This window comes from Sminthopsis crassicaudata, chromosome 6, assembly GCF_048593235.1.
Source record: "Sminthopsis crassicaudata isolate SCR6 chromosome 6, ASM4859323v1, whole genome shotgun sequence".
NCBI classification, from domain to species: domain Eukaryota; kingdom Metazoa; phylum Chordata; class Mammalia; order Dasyuromorphia; family Dasyuridae; genus Sminthopsis; species Sminthopsis crassicaudata.
Window position 1 is genome coordinate 229415132 of NC_133622.1, and position 9844 is coordinate 229424975.

At 43.1% G+C, this 9844-nt stretch overlaps 1 protein-coding gene across 5 annotated transcripts in view; it reads right to left on the bottom strand.

Moving 5' to 3' along the window:
• LRRC4C (leucine rich repeat containing 4C) overlaps positions 1-9844 on the bottom strand; it is a 1473705-nt gene that overhangs the window by 227655 nt on the left and 1236206 nt on the right. For 2 of the 5 annotated variants that reach the window (XM_074272322.1, XM_074272323.1), the window contains exon 1: positions 1592-2480. The exons of the other annotated variants lie outside the window; for them this stretch is intronic. The gene's annotated coding sequence lies outside the window, so the exon portion shown is untranslated. Of the gene's footprint in view, positions 1-1591; positions 2481-9844 lie in introns of those variants that run through there. 5 annotated transcript variants of the gene reach the window in all.

Genomic DNA, 9844 nt, shown 5'->3' on the forward strand with positions numbered 1-9844 from the left:
AATGTTTCTACAACAGGCACCACTCATGAAAAGAAACTGTATCAGCACAAACCCAAGGCAGTAGGGGGAATACTCCTCTTTCCTGCCCCCACTTCCATCCCCATTCCTTCTAAGAAAGAGTTCATAAAAGGCTCTAGGGAAGATCTATAGTTGAGAGATGTTATTCATTTGCAACACAAACATATCACAGCACCCAGAGGGATCCACATTGGCTTTCTGCCCCCTTCCTCCCCCTGTACGATATGAGAAAGCCCAAAGAAGAAAGGAGATGATGGGGGTGGGGAGGATCAAGGGTGGGTGTCAGGATGAGAAGATCATGCAAGACTTTTCTTCCTTTTCTTCTAATCTCATTCCACCATCCCCGTTCCCTAATACACCTTAGTGCCAAAAAAAGGATTCCTGGACCAGAGTAGCAGGAGGTCTGGCCATGTGTGCCCAGCTTCGGTCTCATCCTCAGCTAACCCTCACTTTCTGTTAGTTCTGAAGTGTTCCTCAGTCATTTGACTCACCAAAGCTACCCAGCTTCTGCTGGGAGATCCAAAGGTAGGAGGTGGAGGTGGGCAGGGGAAAAAAAAATCCCATAAGCCCACACCTAAAAACCAGACCAGCCTTGAGGATATTGAGAAGGGGAACCACTGTGCTCTCTAAGGTTCTCCAGGCCCTGTGCTTTTGCCTCCATTCTCCCCTGCCTCCTTCCCCCACTCCCAAATCACAGGGGGGCAAGGAAGTCATTGAGAAGAGCCTGCACCAATTCTGAGACACATCTCCAGCAGAAGCTTCTCTAAGTTAGCTACTGATGCTAAAGAATCGTGTTTGCTTTTCAGCAGACAGGTCCTAGAAGTACCCACAGGGCTGATCCTGCCCGAGTCATCCACAGCCTCCCCCGTCCAGCCCGGGAATAGCCAGAGAGGAAGATGTAGCTTCCATCATTTGGGGGCAGTCCTTGTGGGGACACAGGTAGTCAGGGAATCTCTGATGTGCATGAGAGAGAGAGGAGGCAGAATCCACTGGACATATAAGCAAAAGGGGGTTGTGCAAAGTACAAACACCTCTTCCCAACAGCATCCTCCCCCATCACCCACTCTCCCTTCCCTCTCTCCATCCACCCACCCGCCAGAAGCCATCCTTCATCTGCTTGCCTTATTATCATATTTCCATGTTCCTACATTCTGCTGATCTGCAGTGTCAGGTTGGCTAATGCAATTGAAATTGGACCTCGTCGATTTCCAACGGTTAAATATCTGTGCATCGAACTCTCGGGATGCCATGCAACTTACAGGGTTGTGGAGGGAGTCAGTCACAAGGCAAAGCAGCCCACACTGCAGGGGCTTGCTGGGAAGCTCTCTTTGCCAGTGTACATTTGCAAAAGGCGTCTGCCCAGAATGCAGACAACCTGCATCGTTCTAGCGACTGAGGCTTTCGGGAGCAGAGCCTGACTGACCGCGGGCTCCGTCCCCCCACTCCCTCCCTCTCCCGCCGATCACTAGCCAGGTCTCTACAAGCAAAGCAAAGAGGGGGGTGGGGGTGTCCAAGAGAGCCCCAGATCGGCAGGCATTCCCTTCCCCAATAAAAGAAGCAAAGGATCACTCACTGTATTTCAGACCGATCACGGCAACGTCCAGGTGCAAAATCCAGGAGGTTACGAGCGAGTAAAAAACGAACCATAAAACGATCTTGACACGCAAAAAATAAAAAATAAAAAAAATAAAAGAGAAAAAAAAAAAAAAAGGAAAAAATCCAACTGCAATTTTCCATCAATTTTAGTCAACACAGGCAAAGCTCCAACCCTGCCCTGCTGATTCCTCTCCCCCAATCAATGCCTCATTCTGGCACGGTCAACTTTTCTTCTCCGAAATTTCTTTGCAGATGGATTATTTATCTCTTCTCGTGAAGAAGAAGAAGAAAAAACTCACCATAAAACGAAAGGAAAAAAAAAAAAAAAAGCAGACCACCTCTGCCCAGCACGGCTTTACTTTTCGAAAAAAACAAAAATGGCCAAAAACCCCAAACTTTTCATTCCGAGATTCCTCCTTTTCTGGCTTTTTTCATCGCTTTAATGCAAATACTTTTTCCTTTCCGGATCGTCGGTTCTCCATTTTCGGTGGCCCCCCCTTTTTTATGTCCCCCCTTCTGTGTGTGGGGCCGGGGTGTTTATTGTTTATTTTTTTTATTTAGACCAGAAGCACCCGATCTCCCCGTGGGCTGAGGTGGGTCGGTTTCATCTTAGAATGTTCGCGCTCTCTCTCCTGTGTGTCCCTGGGTACGCAGGGATGGAGACAGACATGGGTCTGTTAGGATCCAGGTCTCGCCGGACAATCTGCTTTCTTCCTCCTCCTCTCCTGCACGTTCAGTTCCTCCGGCACCTCGGGCTCCGGGAGACAGCCGCGTCCCGCATCCTTCATTTTGGCAAGACACCCAACCGTCACCGCCACCCAAAAGTCTCGTCTTTACATCGTCGTTTCCTTCCTTTCCCTGCTTCTCCCCCCCCCTCCAATTTCTTTTTAAAGAGACCAACTCCCCCCCCCCCCGGCCGCCCCCACTGAGCCCCCCTCCCGGCCTGTCCCTTTTCCAAAGATCTGATTAGATTTCCAATCACAACCCAGTGCGCAATTGGATTTCTGATTTCAGCTCCCCGGCCATCCACCTTCTTCCCTTCTCCACTCCAAACTCCCCGTTAGATCCTGTCGCTTTCCCTCCACCTCCTCTGCAATTTCATAATCTCACGTTAAATGGAGTGCAGGGGGTGGGGGTGGGGGTGGGGTGGGGGCGGAGGTAGTGGAGGAAAATTTCAAGGCTCCCATCAGCTGTCAAGAAAGCCAGCCCTCCCCCCCAACACTTTTTTTTCCTCCTCCCCCCTCCCCCCTGCCCCCCTGAGGCTGGTGGCGGCTTTTTTCCTTCTCTGTCCCCGCCCCCGCCGCCCACCTCCGGCTCCCCCCTGTACACACACTCACACACACGCACACGCACGCAGCCACAAACACGCACACTTTCCCAATCCGCCAGATGTTCCCGAACTCCCCCGATGTGGTCCCGGATCAAGGCGGCGGGGCCGCGTGAAAGGGCCTGGCTGCCGCGGCCGGGACAAGCCCCCGGGTCCCCTTCCTCTCCATCTTTCGTCCAGCTGCAATGGAGATCCGGCCGCAGCGAGGTGAAGGAACTTCGGGGATCGCCTGGATTTAAAACCGCGGAAAGGGACGTGGGGGAGGAGGATGGGGTGGAGGAGGGCGCGCGAGGCTGAGGATGGAGGTGGCTGGGCCGGTGGAAGGAGCCCCTCCAAAAAAAAAAAAAATTAAAAAAAAATCCACTAGTCCCTGGCTCCTGGGCTCCCTCTCGGAGGCAACTGCAGCTTTGATCTCGGCTCCAGCTGCGGCTGGCACATTTTTGTGGAGCTACAAGTTGCTTCTTCTCCACCCGGGGGCTGGGGCTCCGGGCTCGTTCCGGGTCCGAGAGGACCTTTCCCCGGCGGCCCGGAGGATGCTCCGCTCGGTCCTTCGCGCCATCTCAGCGACGCTCGGCGGAAACCTTCCCTGCGCTCTTCCCAGACATCCGCACCCGCTGGAACTCTGCTCTCCCCCTCCGCTCTCCCTCCTCCCGCGCCCTCCTCCCGCTCCCCTTATAAATAAATAAAGAATTGGAATCCCAATTCCTTGCGAGACGAGGCTTGCGCCCTCCAGATGGGGCAGGTCCCCGCTACCTCACGGCGCGCATCTCCCTCAGGTTTTTCATCTTCCTCTCTTCCCTCTCTCTCTCTCTTTTCCCCCCCTCTCTCTCTGTCTCTCTCTCTCTCTCTTTTTTTTTTCCTCTTTCTATTCCCCCCTTTCCCCCTCTCCCCTTCTTTTCTTGTGATCAGTGAAATACAATTACCCAATTACCTCCCATCATCTTAGCACTGATTGGTCAATTGCATTAACACTTGATGTCAGGGAAAAAGGGGATTGGAGCTCTTGTCGTGGGGCACTGCTGCCACCTGGAGGGCATAGCGCGAAGAGCCGGAGTACCAGCAACCCCCAAGTATCATCATCGGGGGAAAAATAAATTAAAAAAAAAAAAAAAAAATCTCTTCTGTCTGAGAAGAGGGAGTAGAAATTATTTTCTTTAAAAAATGCATGTATCAATAAGGTAACGGGAGGTTTAGTGGGAATGGGGGAAGGGTTGGAAATGGGGGTGTCTTTGATGCCTTCCCAAAATACAAACGGGGAAAACAGGACAGATCCCAGCAAGATGCAAAGCCAATCTGTAGCTCCCTTTGAGGATGCCCAGCAAGCTGAGGCAGCTTTCGGTTTCCGTCCCCTTCACCGAGCTGAGGTAGGAACAGGACTGTGTGGACCAGAGGAGGAAGGAACTGGGCCTGACTCGAGAGCACAGGGCAAGCTCACCAGCAGAAAGCCACTGGAAAGGCGAGATAGCATCCTTCAGCCTGGGGAGTGGTGCAGCCAATGGCTCCGTTCAGTTTGTACAAGACATTCCGGACAGTTTGACAACTCAATTCCAACACCGCATCCTTGTGGATGTAGGCATTTCCGTCACATCATATTAGAGGGGAGAGAGTGCTTCTTTTTAACTCCACTCCAGGGCAGTGAGGGAAGGATGGAAATCAGGCCCAGAGGAATGGGCCATTAAAAATCTATTAATCCCTCATTTTCTTCCATCCCTTTCCCTGATGCAAAATGACGCTCAAAGAATGAAATCTAGAATTTTATATTTAAGGCCATTTATAGAGAGGCTCAGGGATGCGAGTATGAGGAAAGCAGGAGATACAGTATCAATGACACGGTAATTACAGATTTTGATACAAATAGAGATCTCCCAGTTTATCTTAAACTGGGAGAAAAGAAAATCTGCTTAAATAGTTTTGCATTGACTTTTTCTCTAGAGCTCTCTCTAAACTGAAAACTTCCCCATTCAGGAGTAGTAAATACCTGCTCTTTGAAAGTGAGAGAATATCACATCTCACTTGGCTCTAATCTGAATAACAAATTTTAGTGTCTGCAGGGGAAAAATCATGCCTCTGGATATGAGGTGTGATTTATTAGGCATTCCCTTAAGTCTGGGCAGCTTTAGTACCATCATGAATTATATCAGTATGAGGATTTGGTATTTTCTCAATATCCAAAGAAATCAAGGGAGCTCCCTCCCTTCCTCCATGTATTAGGTGGACCCCCAGGTCACATTTGTGGGAGAATGTGCAGCAGAATTGTACAGAATGGCCAAGCAAAGATGTTTGCCTCATTGGAAAGAAAATCAACATTTGATGAGATCGCGGATTCCATTATTGGAATAATAGGAATGAATCTCAGCATTGTTTGTGCTTCGCAATGAATAATAGATTGGAACAGGTTCGGAGTTTTAGAGGTGAAAGGGCTCTTAAGAGATAGCTAATCAAATTCACTGATTTGGTAAATGAAGAAACTGAGACTCACAGGGATTGAGATTTGTTCATAGTCCATGAACTGATGCTGAGTGAAATGAACAGAACCAGAAGATCATTCTACACTTCAACAACAATACTATATGAAGATGTATTCTGATGGAAATGGATAACTTCAACATAAAGAAGATCCAACTCACTTCCAGCTGATCCATGATGGACAGAAACAACTATATCCAGAGAAGGAACACTGGGAAGTGAATGTAAATTGTTAGCACTACTGTCTATCTACCCAGGTTACTTATACCTTCGGAATCTAATACTTAATGTGCAACAAGAAAATGGGATTTACACACATATATTATGTCTAGGTTATATTGTAACACATGTAAAATGTATGGGATTACCTGTCATGGGGGGGGAGGGAGGGGAAAAATTGGAAAAATGAATACAAAGGATAATGTTATAGAAAATTACTCATGCATATATACTGTGAAAAAAATTTATAATTATAAATTAAAAAAAAAAATTAGCTAATTTTAATTAGATTCACTAGAAAGCTAATATATAATTGTTTTGAAGTAAGATAGATATCATTTGAAATGGATTTTGAAACAATTTTCTTCCCAAACAATCATGATATGGGAAAGAAGGAATAAGCCATTACACAGTACTTACTGTGTAACAAGTAGTGTTAATGACTTTAAAATATTATTTTTAATATAGATAGGTGCTATTAATATCCCCATTTTACAGCTGAGGAAACAGAGTTTAAGTCACTTGTCCAAAATCACACAGATAGTATAAGTCTTCCTGACTCTATCCTCAGTCTATCCACTGAGTCAGTAAGTCAAATGACTCCTTCCCTCTCCCCTAAAAAGAGAAAATAAATAAAAAGCTATCTGCTAGACATCTATCTCAGAACAAACAAATATACCAAACATAAAAGGAGGGGATATGGGGAGCAGGAGAAGAGAAGATTGGCTAATAAAGTGAAAAGAAAAACCTCTTATTCACTATACTTGCCACCTCTTCCCATCTAACCCACACATTACCAATTAGCTCACACATTTGACTTTAGCAGTTCAGTTTCTTATCTGCAGAAATAGGATGTTTAGTATAATAAAAGAAAAAGACACTGATTCGAGCTCAGGGAATTCACATTCTAGCCTTAGTTCTACCATGGAAACACTTGCTGTGAGACAGTGAGCAAATCACTTTATCTCTCTCAATTGAAATGTCCTCATCTGTAAAAGTAAGGAACCAATCAATAGTTCTTAACCCTTAACCTGAGATGTTTTCCTTTTTTTTCCTTTTTTCTCTTGATGACAGTATTTCAATGTAATTGGTTTCCCTTGCAATACTATATATCCCTCCCAGCTCTAATAGTCAATGTGTGAAAGAAAATCTCTTTTGCCTCCAGTAATACATGTTCTGTGTTCTAAAGTCCTTTCTAGTTCTAACATCTGGAGTCTGATCCACAGTCTTTTCTAGCTCTGCTGGGCTGTTATAATTTATATAACTTCAGGAAGCACAGGCAATATCTGAATGTTCATGAGACTGTGAGTTCTTAATGGTGAAAATGAAGAAAATTATAGGATAATGAACTAAATCATGGGAGAGGGAAGAAGGACAATTTGCTAACATTCTCCTGTGTTGGGGAATGGAATCGAAAATATCATCATGCTGTCCTCTCTTAGGAAAATAAGACCTTCATAGCAATTGATAATCATGTCAACTCACATTGATTTAGTGCTTTAACAGTTTATAAAGCATTTTCCTTATAGCTATCCTGCTGAAATAGGCAGTGAAAGTTTCTCTTATTATCCATGTAGGGAAATAAGACTTTGATAAGTCAGATGACTTACCTGCTGTTCAAAACAGAATAAAAAAATAAAACCAAGATATTAATGACATTGCTATTACAATTAGAGGTAGTAATATTAATTATAATGCTCCTTTGATTCATCCTTTTATACTGAGTTGATATTCCTACATTATTCTTGTAATTTTAAAAAATAAATTTTCAGTTGTTCTTTCATCCCTCTAAATTAATAATAGTCCAGCGAAATAAATTATATAATTCTAGTTAAATTAGAAAGTTTCCAAATTTGGCATCTAAAATATTTTACAATATCGTGAAGGCATTTTTCTATCTATTTTATATTTTTCCCTCTCTTCAGCTCTCCTTTTAGTGCAAACTAATCTACTGGGGGTTACCTGCACGTTACATTCTCACTTCTACCTGTGTGCCTTTGTACTGGCTCTCCTCCATTTGTGAATGAGACTCCACCCTACCTTTGGGTTTTAGAAATCATCTTCCTGGGAAGTAACAAATTGGGAAAATATTTTTAAAAACAAAGGTTCTGACAAAGGTCTCATTTCCAAAATATATAGAGAACTGACCCAAATTTATAAGAAACCGAACCATTCTCCAATTGATAAATGGTCAAAGGATATGAACAGACAATTCTCAGAGGAAGAAATTGAAACTATATCCACTCACATGAAAGAGTGTTCCAAATCACTACTGATCAGAGAAATGCAAATTAAGACCACTCTGAGATACCACTACACACCTGTCAGATTGGCTAAGATGACAGGAACAAATAATGACAAATGTTGGAGGGGATGTGGGGAAACTGGGACACTAATACATTGCTGGTGGAGTTGCGAAAGAATCCAACCATTCTGGAGAGCAATCTGGAATTATGCCCAAAAAGTTATCAAACTGTGCATACCCTTTGACCCAGCAGCGCTACTACTGGGATTATATCCCAAAGAAATACTAAAGAGCGGAAAGAGACATATATGTGCCAAAATGTTTGTGGCAGCTCTTTTTGTAGTGGCCAGAAACTGGAGGATGAATGGATGTCCATCAGTTGGAGAATGGTTGGGTAAATTGTGGTATATGAAGGTTATGGAATATTATTGCTCGGTAAGAAATGACCAGCAGGAGGAATATAGAGAGGCCTGGAGAGACTGACATGAACTGATGCTGAGTGAAATGAGCAGAACCAGAAGATCACTGTACACTTCAACAACAATGCTGTATGAGGATGTATTCTGATGGAAGTGGAAATCTTCAACATAAAGAAGATCCAACTCACTTCCAGTTGATCAATGATGGACAGAGGTAGCTGCACCCAGAGAAGAAACACTGGGAGGGGAATGAAAATTGTTAGCACTAATATCTGTCTGCCCAGGTTGCATGTACCTTCGGATTCTAATGTTTATTGTGCAACAAGAAAGTGATATTCGCACACATGTATTGTACCTAGACTATATTGTAACACATGTAAAATGTATGGTATTGCCTGTCGTCGGGGGGAGGGAATAGAGGGAGGGGGGGTAAATTGGAAAAATGAATACAAGGGATAATATTATAAAATATATATATATATATATAATAAAAAAAAAAAAAAAAAAAAAAAAAAAAAAGAAATCATCTTCCTTCAAAGCAAAGATCAGGTGACACTACTTCACAATGCCCTTCTTGACCTTGCTCCACAGTTGGTGGAACTCCCTTTTGTCTTTAAATTATATGTGCTTTATAGACTTTTTTTTTTGATATCTATTTACTTATCTAAATGTTGGATACCTTCCCTCCTTAGTAGAATGAAAGATCCTTGAAGGGAGGGATTATTTCCATTTTGTTCTTATACTCTTATCACATAACCTTTGCCCTCAGATAGCTCTCAGATAGTTAGGATTTAATAATTACCAACTGTGTTCTAGGCACTATGCTAGGCACATATGTGCATAAATGTATATGTACTTCCTTAAGTCATTTTTCAGTCATGTCTGACTCTCTGTGACTCTATTTGGGATTTTCTTGGCAGGGCTACTGGAGTGGTCTGTCATTTCCTTCCAGAAGCATATGTATATATACAAATAACCTGCATTTATTTATGATCTTTTTTTAATTGTAAATAGAAGTGTTGAATCAAAACACACTGTTACCTGAAGTCGACAAAACACCTCAAAAATGTTGTGTTTTGAAGTAGTAAAATATTAATAAAAACATGAAATGTTAAAATCAATAAATGTTCATTTACTTTAATAGTTTAACAAAATTGGAAATAAATATTTTGAGGAAAAAGAGGTGACTTTGGGAGAGTTAGAATGGGCCATACAGAAAGTTTTCCTTTCAAGGATGCTTCTTTAGTCTTATTCTTTGGAAATTATCTTCTGAGAAAGCAACAAACCTGCTAAGATGCTCTATTTAGGAGACTATGCCTGGTGGAATCTTTAACACCCAGCAGGGGACAGTATCTAGTAACCAGAAATATAAAATAGCAGAAAGCTTGAATATCATTATTTACTAAACTTTTAAAAAGTTAGTATTTGTGAATGGCTAGACTTCGATCCCAAAGTACAAAATTAACTATTGTAATATCATATTAAAAGATAAAGAATAGATCATGTTTATATATCACTTAAAGTACCTTCTTCAAAACAGTCCTGATGGGATAG